Raw genomic sequence first — 16,853 nt, forward strand, 5'->3', positions numbered from 1 at the left:
GAATGTTCTTGCTTCAGATTCAAGGGATAGTCAAGAAGTTGTAAAGGTAAATTAATGATTGATAATGAAATGCCAATATTAAAAATAGCCATGTAAGGCGACAGAATACTTGAAAAATGCTCAATACAGCACAGTTCCCTGTTCCTATATATATACATTGCGTTTGTGGGTTATGAAATCGAAAAAGAATATATTGATAAATGTCATTATTCAAAAAACTATACACTCATATCAATATCGAAATTATTACAAAGGATAGAACACCTACAATATCAATTAATTTATTCGGCTACCTACACACTACCGCAAGGCCTAAAGCTAAATCCGGACCCTTGACTCACCGGTGGTGGAATGTGGACAAATAGAGTGGGAATAGCGTTTTCGAGCAATTTCCGTGTCGTTCGCCGTTTATTCTTCTTTGTTACCCAAGCTGTTGTGTACATGTCCAAGGAAAAGTGCCGGCTGCAGATGCGGTATCGATCACCCCTCTTGTCCTGTAAGACTTGTTGGACTCTACTTTCCAGCTCATCCAGTGGATATCCGCAATGTCTGACCCATTCTCTTATTCGATCAACAGTTTTCGGGAATACATGCATTGTAGTGCCTTCAGATTTCGCATGGGTCTTCGAAGGGCAACCGCTAATCGAACAGGCAGGCATTGTTGATAAATCTGAAAAGTAAATATCGACATTATTATACAATCTTCAAGAATAAAGATTTGATACAAATGTAAATGAATCATACAATGATCAATGCAAGGTTTGTTTTGGTCGCAGGAACTATACCAGTTCATTATGTGCAGCTTAGTATTTGCATAAATTGCAGAAATGTATAAATGATGTGACTAAAATCTGAACATGTGACTCGTGACTTGGATGTTCTCTTTTGCACGAGAAGGAAACATGCTTACATTATAGACTGGACCCCCGAAGGATGCAATTCGATGACAATAGACACAGATGAAAATAAATAGATCTATTGATAGCATAGCAATGGGAACTCAAGTCAATAGCAATGAGACCAATGAACATAGCACTATTGTGTACTCTACTCGCAAATAGATAGAAATTTTAAAATCTGCGAAATATGACTAGGATACATGGCCTTACCTTGACCAACAAACAGTTGGATTCAGCAAGCAGAGCAGTTTGTTGCAGGAGAATAGGTGGGTGGCCACAGGTAGCACACTGATGGGTTTGCTCTAAGCGGTCACAGAAGTTCACGGATAGCACGACGACGAGCAGATTAGCGTAGATCTCAGTGGTTGCCAGGTAGCATGTCCAGGAGTTGACTTGCAAAGCACAAAGATGTTCTCATGAGACATATCAAGTGGTTTATAAAGTTTTAGAAACAGGGGTGTGTTTGTGAATGAATGACGTATGTATGTCGTGGTTTTAGGGGGGCGGCCTGCTTGAAGGGGAGGCCTGGCTGGAGACATGAGGTCTGAGGAGGCCATGTGAGCGATGGCCCCTGGGCGTGGGATACCTTTTCAAGTGTACATGCAGTTTGGCACCTTGGCCTTTCGCGCCCCTGACAGCGCTCATCCCCGGGTGCGAACCGCCTTTGATAGAGGGGGTGGGATGGATGGGCCTGGGGCGTGCAGATAAGGCACAGGAAGACTGCTGAATGGAGACACACTTATGTGGATTGCAGGGGGGCGGCCTGCTTCAAGGGGAGGCCTGGCTGTAGACACGGGGTCTGAGGAGGCCATGTGAGCAATGGCCCCTTAGCATGGGATACCTTTTGAAGTGCACATGCAGTTTGGCACCTTGGCCTTTCGCGCCCCTGACAGCCCCCCATGCCAGCGCTCATCCACTGGCGCGAACCGCCTTTGATAGTATATCGTTGCTTATCAATAACAAATGCCACATACCGGAGATTCTTGTGAGCACAGACCCACACTTCAACCGGTGTATTATAGTGGTCAAGACCCTAAGGCCTGTATAATCCAATGGTAATTGTTAGTATAGATATATGTGTGACTTTTATAGAGACATAAGCTACTGAAAGACTTTGAACAAGTGTTATTTAGTGCATGCATTATCGAGAATATGTTATGTTATGTTAGCTTAGATAGATAGTGACCACCCTGCTTCACAGCGACCAGACCTTCACCCATTCGGAGCACAGATGTCTGACGTCCATCCTTGAATGGAGACACACTTGATTCATTTAAAAAATCGAAACAACCGTTGTTAAAATATATGTGGTGTTTTAATTTGTATCTTATTTTCATGACACAAAAATACAAGACTTTAAAAATTATACAGGTCAGGTTCAAGCACAGCGAGAGAAAATCCCCTGTACTGACCGCTGTCACTCGGGAACGTTTCTCTAATGGCACAAACGGCACAGGCGGGTATCACTCTTCGAACGCGGTGTCCAAGCCTCCCGTGGAGCCACCATGTAAAGGAACGATAGGCTACCAGCCTGTACCACCTGTGAAAAGAAATGAAACAAACTGTTTTTAAATGACCAAGATAAGTTTAATAAACGTTTGTTGTCAATGACAATTCTTGTAACTAATGGCATTCTGCACGGACAAATGCTATCTAGACAATGCACACTATTGAACGACTTACATGCGTTACAATGATATGTAGATGTAATTTTGGATATAGAAGAAGAACATGAAATGGGAGTGGCATGACAAGCCGAGTATACTTAATCGGATTACGAGGACGAACAGTTGCGCGAAGTTCGTGCATAAGCACCATCATTATTCTCAACACGGCCCGTGTGAGGCAGGCTTCCCTGAAGTCTGGCAGCTCGGTGATGCATTGCGGTCGTGGCTCGCCTTCCGAAATGTAGGCCAGGCATCCCGAGTTTTCTCGGCAGCAGCAGTTCTCCTCCTCGGTTGGCATTAGCTCGCACTGATTGCATGTGCACCAGGTGGAGACGCCGTCCATGCGACTAGGCCCAGGCTCTTCATCTGTTGATTCGTCCTGCCAACTGCGGTCCGAATCCCCATCGTTTTCGCATGCTTCCCTTTCCAGTAGTTCCTCCTCGATATACTCAGGCTCGTACATGTAGGGCATTATTGTAGCCATTGTGTGGTAAACAAAGCAAAATAATTTTCCGAGATGGTACAGGTGTTCACACGGGCTACAAGCGGCGAAGATGGCTGACCTGAGCACAGAAACGAGTCACAAAATACTCTAAGTAACACAGAGAGAGGAATGGAATCGAAAATCTGCTGCTGTGTGTTGTGAAACGGTCTGTTTATACTTATTGAGGAAAGAGGCGTCCTGCCATTTCCATGGCGACACGTCATTAGCTGAAGCGCAGCGAATGTTGACACAAGACGTGCTTTGGCGTTGGGAAATGGGCGGTACGAGTCTGCTGATGACAGGCTCAGGGGGTGGGGGAGGAATTGATTTAGTGCCGCAGAAGCAGGTCAGCCAGGGCGATGCGGCAAGTGATAGGATTATCACAAAATGGCGGCTCCCTGATGCCTGTTTTCGTGTGCGTTTAATGGACGAAAACTTGGGTAAGGTCCATAGGAAAGTTTTCTAAAATCGAGCCACTTAGGCTTTAAAAAACATGGCCGACCCATAGGGACAATAAAAATGTTTACTAGACCATGCCTTTAAATTCTCCAGCATGGGGTCCGGCATGGATTCGCATGCACGTGAATATTCCCCATCAGGCTGGGAATCCTTGGTAAAAAGAAAAGCAGTTTTGCTTTAGCCTGAAAACTGCTTTTCTCCTCTATACCCCATCATTAGGTCATACTGCCCCCATCCAATTAGTCAACTCCCTAATCTCCACCCCTGGTGGCAATCTTCAAATGTTTACTGCAAGTTTCAGTATTGGGAGTCCTCTCATGTTTCCTCACAAGAATTGTGATTTGAAAGAATATATTTTTAAAGAACTTTTGGGGACTTTTCGTAGTTTTTCCTTCAATCCTTCTATCGTTGACTGTCGCAGTTGATGATCAGCAGCAGAGACCCGTTATCCGTGAACATGAAGCTCCATCACCAGAATTTAATTTAAAGTTTTCGGAAGGCACAGGCTTGGGCCTACTTCCCGATGCAACCATGTATGAGGCAGGAAAGAGGAGCCTCGTCAGGGCCTGAGAGAGTTGTGGCCATAAGAACATCTTTGTTGAAGATCAGCACCTCAAGTGCCTGTACTGTCTGCATCCAGACCATGATGGGGATCTGCCGTGGATTACAGGCGAAGACGAAGCAAGACCGTTATCGCAGGTTGGTGGTGTGGCTCAAGGAGGGGGGAAGACCTCTGACCCAGCCTCCGGGCGCATTCATGCATCAACCAGGACCGGCCGGTCCCAAGAGCGTGCTCCCTCTGAGAAGAGGTTGAGGTCCTTTGAGGATGCCCCTTCCCAGGTGATCCCAAAGAAGGTTAAACTCCACCCTGCTGATCCTGCTAGGGTTGCTGTGGCTGCGGGACCCAGTTCTGGGAGGACCTGTTCCCCCGTCTCCATCTCAGTCCACAGTGAGGCTACCCTTTGGTGGGATGCCTTCTGCGATGAAGTCCTTGACCCCTTTGAAGCACTGATCCTCTTCGAAGGGCAAGACTACATGTGCTCTAGAGGCCTATTGGGAGGCCCATTGAAGTCCCCGTCGACAACGGCTTTGTCTTACAAGACCTAGACTTCGTTGACGACTGCTTCATCGTCCAGGATGACTACCTAGTCGAAAACCACAGCCTCATCGACAACCTCATTTGGGTCCGCTTCGTCGAAGGTCCCATTGACGACTCTGTGGACAACCACCACCGTCGTTATTTCTTTGAAGGGGGAACTCTGCGACGACCATGGTTTCTGCGGAAACGGCGACGGACACTCCCGAGAGTGGCTCTGCCTCCGTGGCTTCCGGATGCTGTGATGGCCCAGATTAAACTGCCACTGATGCGCCTGTCAGGGTGCAAATGTCCATCGTCTCTTCCTTCCCGAAGGATTCAGTAAGGTTGAGGGACCTGCTGCCTCCAAAGGCCTTTCTTTCCTGCCAGGTGAAGATGTCCCCTGTTGTGCTGGAGGGGTTTCCAAGGAAATCCCCTCCCATCTATACGTGTTATGACTAGCACTTGCCCAATAACTACTACTTGATCAAAAAGGAGGCATCAGCCCCATATCCCAGGAGGGATCTCCAGGGAAGGCGGATCAACCATTGTCGCCTCTGAGGCATTTCAATCCGGATCCATTGCCAGCTGCACCGCTTCCAGCCCATCCAGTGCTTAGGGACATTTCACTGGACATTCTTACGACCCTCCACAGGTTGGTTTCAGAGATCTAACGGATGCTGTCGGCTACTCCTGTACCTGTCCACAGTTCTCCTAGACCACCGGCCAGAAGTCCTCCTAGGTCAAAGGGTAAGCTGAGCCCTGCCGGGCCAAAGTGGCTGCCTGACCCTCCAGGGCAGAAGCATCATGCCACTGCAGCCGATACCGCCCCAGATGCCTTTTGACTCCTGTGGTGGAGGATCAACCATGCACCAACACGGGTACGGAGAAGGGCACAACAGCTACTCATACCAATGAGTATGATGACTGTCCCTGACTAGCACGCCAGGACTTCGCCACTAGACGAGGTTGGCTCCTTTCACGCCATGATTTTGAAGGCATCCGCTCCGCTCTCCAATTTGGTGCCAGAGGGGAAGAGAAATATAAAGGTTTCTCTTTCAACGCTGGGAGTCCTCACGGAAGACTGTCATGTGTATTGTATAGCGTGACCGGGTTCCTCTAGCAGTCACCCGATTATTTGCAGAGAACACTTGGGCCCTTCAAGCTCCCAGCCACAAGAATGGAGGACTCGGCCATGGGGCAAAGTTTACTGCTTATTAGCATATAAACGTAACCGGGATCACACCAGAAAAACGAGGTTCATCTAGAGCTCTCGGCTTCACCGCACGTGTGTCACGGTTTTATTTCCGTTGCAATGTCACAAATTCAGGTTCCATCTCAGAAACCGATCACACACTTACATTGGTCAGTTTGAGTAAGTTTATGTATAGAACTTCTGTAGGTTAGTCTTCCTATTGGATGGGCATATCTAATGATGACTCCTAGGACCTCCTCTACTGCACCCGTCAAGAATGTTGCAGGATAGCCGCAAAACCTTTGGCTTGTGCAACAAATGATATCCCTCTGAGAAAGGTCCATTTGGATTGGGCAGAACGTGTCCTCCCAGCCCTCGGACCCTAGACAGTTCTTCGACTGAATGTACCTCTTCAAGGTAATGCGAAAGAACATGGCGGTGCAAAGCATTTCCTAATGTTGCTATTCTCTGATCACCCAAGACTGAGAGTGCAGTCAGTTAGCGAAAAACGTGGGCAACACTAGTCTCTTCTTCTCTCTGTTTCTCTGGCAACGGTCTTTTCTGTTTGGGTCACCTGTGTCGAGACCACGAAATGAAGCCCTCTCGTCTGTAATTATGAGGATTTTAGCCTGAATTTCTACATGTGGCTCACTATCTTGGTAGCTGGAATTCTGCTTCCCCTTCGTCCATGGCTGGATGTCCTGTTTATGCTCACCTCGAGCTGAGGCAATCATGTCAGCTTGTCTGTGCACTCAGAATCTGTCTCTTTTCTTGTTCGTTTCAGAGGCCTATAACTTCTATAGTGTTCCTTATGGCTTCTCCATGTTAGTAGCAGTTAAGCATGTGCAAGCTAGATTTGACTTCTGTGTATCTTGCGGTTTAGGTCTCAGTAAACCTGATTGAGGTCCCATGTCGTCCAAATTATCAATTGGGTATGGTCTGAATGGTTGTCTAAGAGAATACCATTTTTAACACCTCTGATACATCAATGATTGCAGTGATGGGCCTAAGAGCGAGGCACATCTATTGTTTCTCGGTCTTCGTGTCGACAGTCGTGTAGGGGGGCATGAGGGTCAAGTTTGGCCCCTCGTTTACACCATTCCTCTGATGGATGATGTTTGGGAGATGTTATGGAGAAAGGTTTGGCCCTGGTGAAGACTGTAAGGACTGCACCCTCCAAGAGAGACAGGCTGGAAAAGAAGTTCAAGGTTCCAGACTCTGCCCCCAGGTGCTTGAGATCACAACCTTCTCCAGGCTCTGTGGTGTCTGCCGCCTCCAGGAAGTGCTCGTCGAACCCATGCTGCATCCAGACCAGGAGAGAAAAAAGCTTGTTGCGGCAGACAAGCGCATTATTTACACTGCGACTCCCACCATCAAGGCCATCAATTCCCTGGCCATCCTGTTTCGCTGCGACAGGGAGCTCTGGTATAAGCTCTAGCCCTTTTTGGACTTCCTGCCGGAAGACGAGAAGGCTGAAGGTGTGGCCTCGGACCCCGCCATCACGGTGGTGGTGTACATTACTGACTCGGGGTTCTTCCAGATGCCAATGGGGTTCACCTCAGACGCCACGTTTGTCTGAAGGTCACTAATTTCATTGCAGACGTGCAGTCCAAAGTGGTGAGCATGCCCTTTGATGGGGACAATTTGTTTTGCAAGGCAGTTGATGAACTCTCCAAGCAATTAAGACGGACACAGAGATGGCACGCTCGCTAGGGACACTACAGCAGAGGAGGTCCTCCAAGGGATAATCTACTCCCTGCTGTCAGCCCTCCCGCTCCACCCCCAGGAAAGCTACAGGGGCTGCTCGCAGGCCTACAGCAGTGGAGGCCAGCATTGTTGTCGCCCACAGTTAAGGACGCAGATGCCCAAGCAAGCCTGAACCAGCTCTGGATCCGGTCCCCACTTTCGCACCCCAGTTGGAGGCTGGATATGTCGACAATTGGCAAGTCATCACCACGGACAAATGGGAGCTGGACGTTCGTCGAGGGCACACCTTGGAATTCTTACACAGGTGTCCTCGCATTCCTCCAGTGGCACATCAAGAACTACATGTGGCCCACTTTCTTCAGGAGGTTCAGGTCATGTTAAGAGAAAGGGCGATAGAATTAGTGCCTCCGGGGCTCCGAAGTGTACTCCAGACATCTCAACATGTACTTAAGTCCAGGATAGTCGCATTGCAGTACATGCTCGACCCGCTGGGGAAAGGGACTTTGTGGTGACTTTGGACCTGGAGGACGTCTACTTTCATGTCCCCATTCACCCAAAACATCGGAAGTTCCTATGGTTTGTGGTCCAGGAACAGCATTATCAGTTCAAGGCTTTGCCCTTCAGCCTGAAATCAGCGGCAAGGGCGTTTACAAAGTGCTTGGCCCCAGTAGTAGTGCATCTATGTTTCAAGGGCATCCAGGTCTACCCATACCTGCTGCCTCATCCACTCATGCTCTCGCGTGCAGGCGAACCAGCACATAGCGGAGACCGTTCGCCTGCTGACGGAACTCTGATTCTTTATCAATTATCCAAAGCCCTGCGTGGAGCCATTGCAAAACACCCTGTTCCTGGATGCCTTCAAAACAGTTGCATGCCTGGCTACTCCCTCCAAGGCTGCAAATCACAGGTACTTGGATGATTGTGGGGGATGCGCTCAAGCAGGGAGCTCCTTTCCAGGTCCCTCGTTACAAGGTCATGGTCACCACGGATACATCTCTAGATGGGTGTAGGGCCCACACTGGACAGTCGCACGCCAGAGGCCTCCGTCTTCCGGAGGTGAAGGACCTCCACATCAGTGTCTGGGACCTCCAAATGGGTCTTTTAGACCCTCAAATCATTCCAACCTCCGCTGCAAGCGAAGGTGGTCTGCACCTTCATGGACAACACCACCACCATGTTCTACATTTGGAAGCATGGGTGGGGACTTGCTCCCCCTCGTTCTCCCTGGAACCACAGTCCCTGTGGCACTGGGCCATTCTTCAGGACATGTTCTCGTACCATTTCACCTGGCAGGCGCAGAGAATGCCATTGCAGACTCGCTCAGCAGGGAGCTGTGGTCCTGCCACGAGTGGGAGCTTTGTCAGGATCATGTATGCCTTCTCTTTTGCAAGTGTGGCCAGCCCCAGATCGGCCACTTCGCAACGGTAGCCAACTCCAAGTGCCAGAGGTTTGCCAGCAGGTTTCCTCAGCTGAGTAGCCTGGGGGATGCCTTCTCGTTCCCTTCGAAGGGCTCTCTGTACGCCTTCCCACCAATTCTGCTGTTTGATCAACACACACACACACACAGTGTCATTGCAGGGTGTTACTCATTTCTCTGGCGTGGCCACGGCAGATCTGATACCCGGACCTGCTCAGTCTGTAAGTGGCTCCATCCATCGTGAAGTGGTGGCAGCCAGATCTTCTCTCCAGAGAAAACGGAACAATACTGCACCACAACCCAGTGTCGCTCAGCCTCACGGCCTGGCTCCTGCAACCCTAGAGTTTGGCCATTATTCCCTGCCACTGGAATGCAAGAAGATTCTGGCCAAGGCCAGAGCTTCCTCCAGGTTGTCATGCTACAGCCACAACTGGAAACACTTCAGTGTGGTGCAGGACTCCCTGTGGTCGCACAACCTCATGAAGGAAGCCCTCAAGGTCCTCTTCATGAATATTCTGCCACAAAAGGCCCCTGCTCTAGCTTGGGTGGGTGCTCAACGCGTATTTTGACAAAGTTCATGGCAGCCCCATTTGAACCAATGCATCAAGCACCTTTGACACTTCTCTTGTGGAAGACTTCTTTCTTATTGGCCATCATCTCGGCCAGGTGTGTTGGGGATATCCAGGCCCTCTCTTGCAAGCAGCTGTACTTGTCCTTCCACGCTATGAGGATGTTGCTGCGGACCTACCCCACTTTTATGCCAAAGGTTCCTTCAGAATTCCATCTCAATGGGCTATTGGTTCTGCCAGTCTTCTTCTTGAAGCCTTCTACGCCGCCGGAGAGGACGTTGCATTCGATTGATGTTGCTGGTGCCTTGAAGTTTTATGTGGCATGTACAAAGGACTTTCGGAAGACATCCCATCTTTGTGAATTTTGGACCTGTGAATCGCAAGATGGCCCTGTCTAAGGCTCTCTGGCTACATCATACACTGTCAACGTCTGACCTCTTCCAAGCTGGCTGAGAGCCCAGTCCACCTGAGTCATCGCAGCAACAACAGCGATTCTCTCTGGTATTCCCCTGCTTAACATCTGCAGGTCTGCTACTTGGAGGTCTACCCACACCTTCACGAGATTCAACTATGTCAACCCGGATTTCAGGAAAGCGTCCCGGGTCATCCAGGCAGTGCTATGCAACCTGTTTGTTTGAGGTGAGTCTGTTCCAGGGGTAAGTGTATTGCTTCTGTTGAGCCTTGCCACCTCACCCAGTTGTGTATATGTACTGCTATGTAATCATATTCATTAGCATGTGAATCCATTCCAGACCCCATGCGGGAGAAGGAAAAGGTTACTTACCTGTAACGCCTGTTCTCCAGCAGGGGCCTGGCATGGATTCACAAGCAAACCCTTCCTCCTTCCCCTCTCAGGCTCTTCTTGGTTCTTACTGCCACTTTACATGCTCTACCAAATCTGAAGATGGCACCAGGAGTGGAGTTTAGGGAGCCTGTCATTGGCTGGGGGTAGTATGACCCAAAGGACAGTGATTGGTTATAGAGGAGACAAGCAGTTTCAGGCTAAAGCGAAACTGCTTTTCTTTTTTTTACTGAGGATTTCCAGCCTGACAGGGAATATTAATGAGCATGTGAATCTATTTCAGGCCCATGCTGGAGTTGCAGATAATTAACTTTTCTTTCTAAAACATGACTTCATATAAAACTATTGGATTGATCTTACTCTTTTGTTATAGAGCATGTGTTTGCCTTCTCTCATGGCTTCTAAAAGATTGTTATAGTCTGCATCCAATTGTTAAAAGGGTATGCAAATTAGAAAGATGTTCCTGCCAGCTTGATAATGTTTTGAGCCTTAATCCAACATCTTGCTGTGATTTCTACCAATTTAAATTTTACTTATTGAAGATTGGCGGTAGGTTGATGCTTGGAAAATGTCCCTGTCTTAATGGTTTTCAGATAATTCTCATCACAATATTAAGTAATCATGTATACATTTGGGTTTTATCAAGGAGTATCGAATAGTATCATCCACCCAAAGGAGGTTGCTAATTGGAAAGTTACCTAACTTTGCGGGGAACCTGCCATTGAGCGTAATACATTAGGCAGGTCAGATGTATGCAATGAAAATATAAAGGAGCTAAAAGGCAGCCTCTCCTTAAACTATTAAAATTGGGTATTTTAGAAGATAATTAAACTGCAGATCCCATTTGAATTTTTATCCAAGTTTCGGTGTGAAGTTCATGTAGATATTGAAATAATACCTGTGGAATGCCCCAACTTAATGATTTAGACTACAAATGCTGGCATTCATTCAAATGTATTTCATAGGTCTACAAATGTGCCATATAGATTCAAATTTGGTTTACAATATTGCTTTTCGCATTTTCCTCCTACATCCTGCAATGTTATTGGCCTATAAATCACTTCTTCTGTTCTGGAGCCTTTTTTGGGGGCTCAGTATGATGGCATCCTTCCAACTCCTGAGGTAGATTAAAAACATTCTCCTAAAGCAGCGGCAGAATCTTGGACTATGCTGGAGCATTCCATTGCAGACAAATTTGGAAGTGCCTTTTGGACTAAGGGCTCTGGAAATATGTAATATATTAAAGATTCAATATGTGATGACAAAAAGTACTTTTTATAATCTCCACTTGCCACAGCTCTTTAGTTTCTTCTAAAGAGGAAAAAGCCAATCCATTAATTTTTTAAAAACAGCATTTTCATAATTCATCAAAAAAGGTTTCCCTTTGACGTTTTGAAACCAGTAAAGCAGTAACTAGCCTATGGTCATGTAAAATTTCTGCTGTGCTTTTTCCTAAACTGCTTAAATCCTTATTCCTAGTGATTTTCCAAAGTGTTATACATTTTCCCCCTCCCAAATGTTTCTTTATTTTGCAGACGCTTTTAAAATTCTTTCCCTGTCTTCCTCGTTTGACCTAGACTGAAATTAGCCTTGAAGGCTGATCCTATTTCCATATGTATGTTTAGGTCTTGAGATTATGGCCACGTTGACCCATGGGAGGTGTACTCTGCCCTTATTGCAGCTTAATAACAAATGGCTTATTGGTGATATATTCTACTGAAAACAACCGCCAGTCATCATCCAATCTTCAAAGCACTTTACTCTGGGAACCCTGGGGTTCCTTCTCAAACATAGAAGCAAGTGCTCAATGGTTTATCTCTAATTTAACAGAAGATCGAATGTTCCAAATAAGTTTTAGTTTTTATTTACATTAATGGTAGACTGCATCTTAAAAGTGGTTTAATGGGAATCACATAAAATACTCTGTTGACATTGAATATCTACAGAAAGACCCTTAACAGGGAAACACCAGCTTTATACTTTAACAAATGTATCGACTGCTTACTTGGAACTAGAATTTTGCCAAGGCTTTCAAGACTACCTATGTCACAACACTTCCAAAATGAACAGCCAAAACTCTACAGGTCTATGTATACAGTAACATGTTGGAGCATGTAAAGTTAATTTACAGCATTGCTCACAGATCAGTTTTACACCTATGAGAAGCACTGAATCGGCAATATTGTCCATTTGGGATGACCTCAAAATTTCAGCAGAAAATGTCATCTGAACACTTGTACTCATTTAACATTGCATCGCCCTTCAAAACTGTTAACCACAGGACACTAATTAGAAGGCTGGAAGAAACCAGACTTCATGCACAACTCTAGAATGGATGAAATTGTTTCTAAAGGACAAAACAAAAATCCCCTCGGTCCCCTCTTTAGTTCAAACCCATGGCACACTCCTTACCTGCGGAGTTCCCTAGACATCAATCCTCTCTATGCTCCTCTTCCACATATATACAACCACTGTGATGATCATAAAATCATATGGGCTCTGTTAGGGTGGTCTGTCACTAATAATCACTCGGACGCTGTCTGCTGTTTGAAGCGTGTTTAGTTTCCTTCTCACAACAAAGAGTGGCTGGTGGGTTTTCTTGGAATTTCCAGGGTTAACCAGAATTAAGATATATTTGGCACCTACGCCGTCCCTCTTTCAACTTGCCCAGTCTTTTCCTCCTCTCTAGCCCAGCTGTCTGTAACAAATGTTAGTGCTAATGACCAATGCCACCTGTCTGTTTTTTTACTATTATTTTCTATTGTGTTTCCCAGAATCAATGACTGCCTAACTCCCTAGGGTTCTATCTCTCCCTGACCTAATCCTGCCTAGTGTTCCAAGGGAGTTGTATATGGTCGGTCCTTCCACACAGTTTCACTGACTCGTCACCCATGCACACTCACCTGACCCTCTCCTACACTGGGTCCCAAAATGACCACCTTCTGACCACTCTGCTATCCCTCCGATGTTACTCTGCCTTCCTATCTTCTTAATTTAACTCCTTTCTCACCACTACCTCCTACTACCACACTACTATTCTGTCTCCTTGTTATTACTGCCGCTCCGCTCTTGCCAATACTGCTATTCAACTACTGCTTCTTACTACTACTACTACTGTCTCTACTGCCACTCCTCCAACTCTACTGCAGCTACCACTGCATTACTACTACTTCACTACTATCTTCTCTATTCTATCACTGCCTATTACCACCTCACCACTTCAACTACCTCTCTGATGTTAATACTGCCGCTCTCCACTTTCACTACCTCTAACTCGTACTCCTGCTACTACTCCATTACCAACCTTTACTCCTGCTACTACTCCACTGCACCCACCACCTCCACTTAGAACTATCGTCTCCTCTCCCTACTCTACCGCTATTACACTCACTCACGTGCAGAATAACCCCACAGACCCCTGCCCTCTTAACCTACATACTTTCCTCCTCTGGTCTCTGACGTTCTCCTCCACCTCCTGTCCTCGCCCAGTTGCAACCCAAACTAAACTGTTCCGCAATTACTGTTTAAATAGCCCACCTGCTTCCTTGATTGGCCAACCTAACCTAGCCAATCGCTTACCTGACTTCCAGGTGATGTCGGAGGGGAATTGCTCAGGTGGGCTCATAAGCCACTCCCCCTTTCTTATGTGTGTCTGCTGCGTTTTTTGAACATGGGCAATGGAACTCCTGTTCCCTTTTTGACTTTCTGCAGGCCTTCTTTTAATACCACCATCCTTGGTGGACTCGTGGGGTATATGTTAATAAGGCCCTCCTGGAGGCCTTATTTTACTACAGAAGATCATTGGCGGACTAGTGTTTTTTCTTTCAAACCTCGTGCTCCAGCAGACACTGTCTGCTGGAGCTCTGCATTGCTCCAGACAGCTGCATTGGTTTCACTACTTCAGTCGTCCTGGTGCTGGTTCCGCCCCTTCCGCTCTGCCTCAGTCTCTCTCCCTGTTGAGCAGCCGTACTAGGTGCTACTGTGCTGGGCCAGATGGCGTGGCCTGGCCTTCCCAATCTCCTGTTGTGGGGTCAGCGCAGCTGTCTTCCCCGCTGCCTTGTCTTGATCCGTGATAGCAGTGATCCACAGAGGTGCCTTCCCGGCTCCCACTGGCGCCTTGGTTATTCGGCCTGCTCTTGCTGATTTGTTGCGCCGCTGCTGCAGGTAAGAAGCAGTAATAGGAGGGCCATGCACTCGGGCATCAAGAGAGGACAGTGGTCTAGCTCCCCCTCGCAACCCTGACAGGGCCATGTGCGCTGCCCTGTCACAGCTCACTTGTTGCAACTATGCAGAGAACACATGCATCCTATCCAAAATGACCGACGACAAACTTCATCACCACCTGCAGCAGCTGCCTCACGCAAATAAGTGAATGGATCACGGCCAACTAGCTAAAACGCAACCCAGACAAAAAAGGAATAATGATATTCTCACCTCATGCAACACCTGAAACAACTGTATCATGTCCTTTAGAAAAGGGTAACTTCCCCAACCCATTTAAAGTGCTCAAGGACTTAGGTTTTTTACTGGACAAGCTGGAACCCAAAATCAATACAGTAGTCAAAAATTGCATCTGCCATCTTACCTCGTACAGATTATGCCCTACCTCGCCCTTGCACAAAGAACACTGTCCGTCACCTCCAAGATTATTTTAAGAACCGACTCTGTAAAAACTGCATTTACCTAGGTTTACCGGACTAACCCAAAAAAAAAAACTTGGATCTAAAACACAGCAGCTAGACGGCTGCTCAACCTTAAGAGGAGGGGAACACACAACACCGGCTCTCGGAGCCCTCCACTGGCGACCAATCAAAAAACTATCCAGTTCAAGGCTCTCTACAATTCCCCACAGAGCACTTGTACGTCGAGTAGCAGAATTGTGGCCTTGCGGATCCAATTCATTCTGGCTTCTGTAGTAAACACCCCACCGAGATTGCACTTTGCAAGTCAACAAACTTTCTCTCTAATGCTCACCACTCCAAACTTTCTTCTGTACGCCTTCTTTTGGACTGTGTTCGCTTTTCAAACTGTTGATGCTGATCTCTCCATACTCTGCAGGACTTTATTGCAAATCTTGCCTGGCTTGCCTCCTAACTTAAAAGTTTGATCCTTTATAAATCATTTGGAACTCACAAACCTCTGTGCCCACCCTTTCCATGTCTGCGTCCCCCAAGGATCAGTCCTTCGACCTCTGATCTTCATCCTCTATACCACTCCCATAGAAATACGTCCCTCGTCTGTTGGCTTTAACCATCATCTTTTTGCTGATGACATGCAAATATTTTTCTCCTGTCCCTTCACCCCAGCAATCTCAGAATACATTATTAATTGTCTCACTGCAATTAATCACTAGATGGCACTCTGCTTCCTCATGCTGAAATCTTCAAAAAACTGAAATTTACTTTGTCAGCTTCCAATGCCATTAGTACCCCCCTGAACCCCTCTCATCTCCTTCCGGCTTGACCTTCCTTCTTGCTCCCTTCCCAAAGGCTCTCAATCTTGGGGTCCTCTTTGGTAGTGACCTATGACTTCAGAAATTCCTCACTGCCACTATTTGTATTAACCACCTCAACATTTGGAAAATGTGTTATTTTCTTACTATCCCCTCTACAGAACACTAATTCCACTCTTCTGCTCCGTAAATTAGACTACTGTTCAAGCCTGCTCCTGGCCTGCCTCTTTTCTCCTTCATCCCTCTAGACAAAGTCCTTAACTTTCCAACAACATTCTCTACAACCTACCCAGATCCCACCGCATGTCTACCTACGGACAACCTGCTGGTTGGTTCTCCATGCACAACGCTCTTTTCAAGTTCCTTTTCTAAGTCTGTCTGATTGTATCTCGGTTTACTCACCATCTCTTTCCCCCTGATCCTCCTCTACACTCGTCCTCACTTACCCATAACCTCCCTGTGCCTATTCTCGCTTCTGCTCTTTCTTCCTGCTCACCCGATTCCACTGGGACCCGCTGCACATAAAAATCGAAGGCAGCCCAACTGTGGGGTACTGTGATCTGGTCGAAATTATTTAATTGAGGGAGAATTGGTCGAATTTTTTTTTCATTGATTGCTTTCTCCTGCCGATTCCCCATCAGAGAGATATCCATTTCAGTGTCAGCTGCTCGGAATCTTTTTCGACAGGGGACGTAGTGCACCTCAACTCGGTCATCTTGGCTCGGTCCATCTTTCGTCGTACATATAATGCGTCACTACGCCCCTGTACCTCTGTTCCTTTTTCCTGCGCTCTCAGCACGCTGCTCGAGATAGCTTTTATATTCAATGAATTCGTAAATATTTCCACGCAGTTTTGAATCCTGTACACTCTCAAGGTGTCTGGGTTCAAACGCTGCATGGACTGCAGTTCCAAGATGTTGATCACGGACCCGCACAGTGTTTGCGTGTGGTCCCTCAGTGTCCATCACGACACAGAGGGCTGTGGTGTCTGTAGAAAAATGAACCGGAATTCGCTCAGGTAAAGGGCAGCAAAACTTGCAGTGGGGCGACCTCCTTCGAAGTATGTGGCGCGGTCGACTGTCCGTTTTGTTGGAACTCAAGACAGCGGGGCCTACTTCTGTGATGGC

General features: G+C 47.1%; 1 protein-coding gene across 2 annotated transcripts in view; it reads left to right on the forward strand.

The window, feature by feature from the left end:
- POLA1 (DNA polymerase alpha 1, catalytic subunit) overlaps positions 1-16,853 on the forward strand; it is a 2,474,741-nt gene that overhangs the window by 1,438,150 nt on the left and 1,019,738 nt on the right. The window lies entirely within an intron of this gene.

Source organism: Ambystoma mexicanum, chromosome 7p, assembly GCF_040938575.1.
Source record: "Ambystoma mexicanum isolate Mex_15411 chromosome 7p, UKY_AmexF1_1, whole genome shotgun sequence".
NCBI lineage: Eukaryota > Metazoa > Chordata > Amphibia > Caudata > Ambystomatidae > Ambystoma > Ambystoma mexicanum.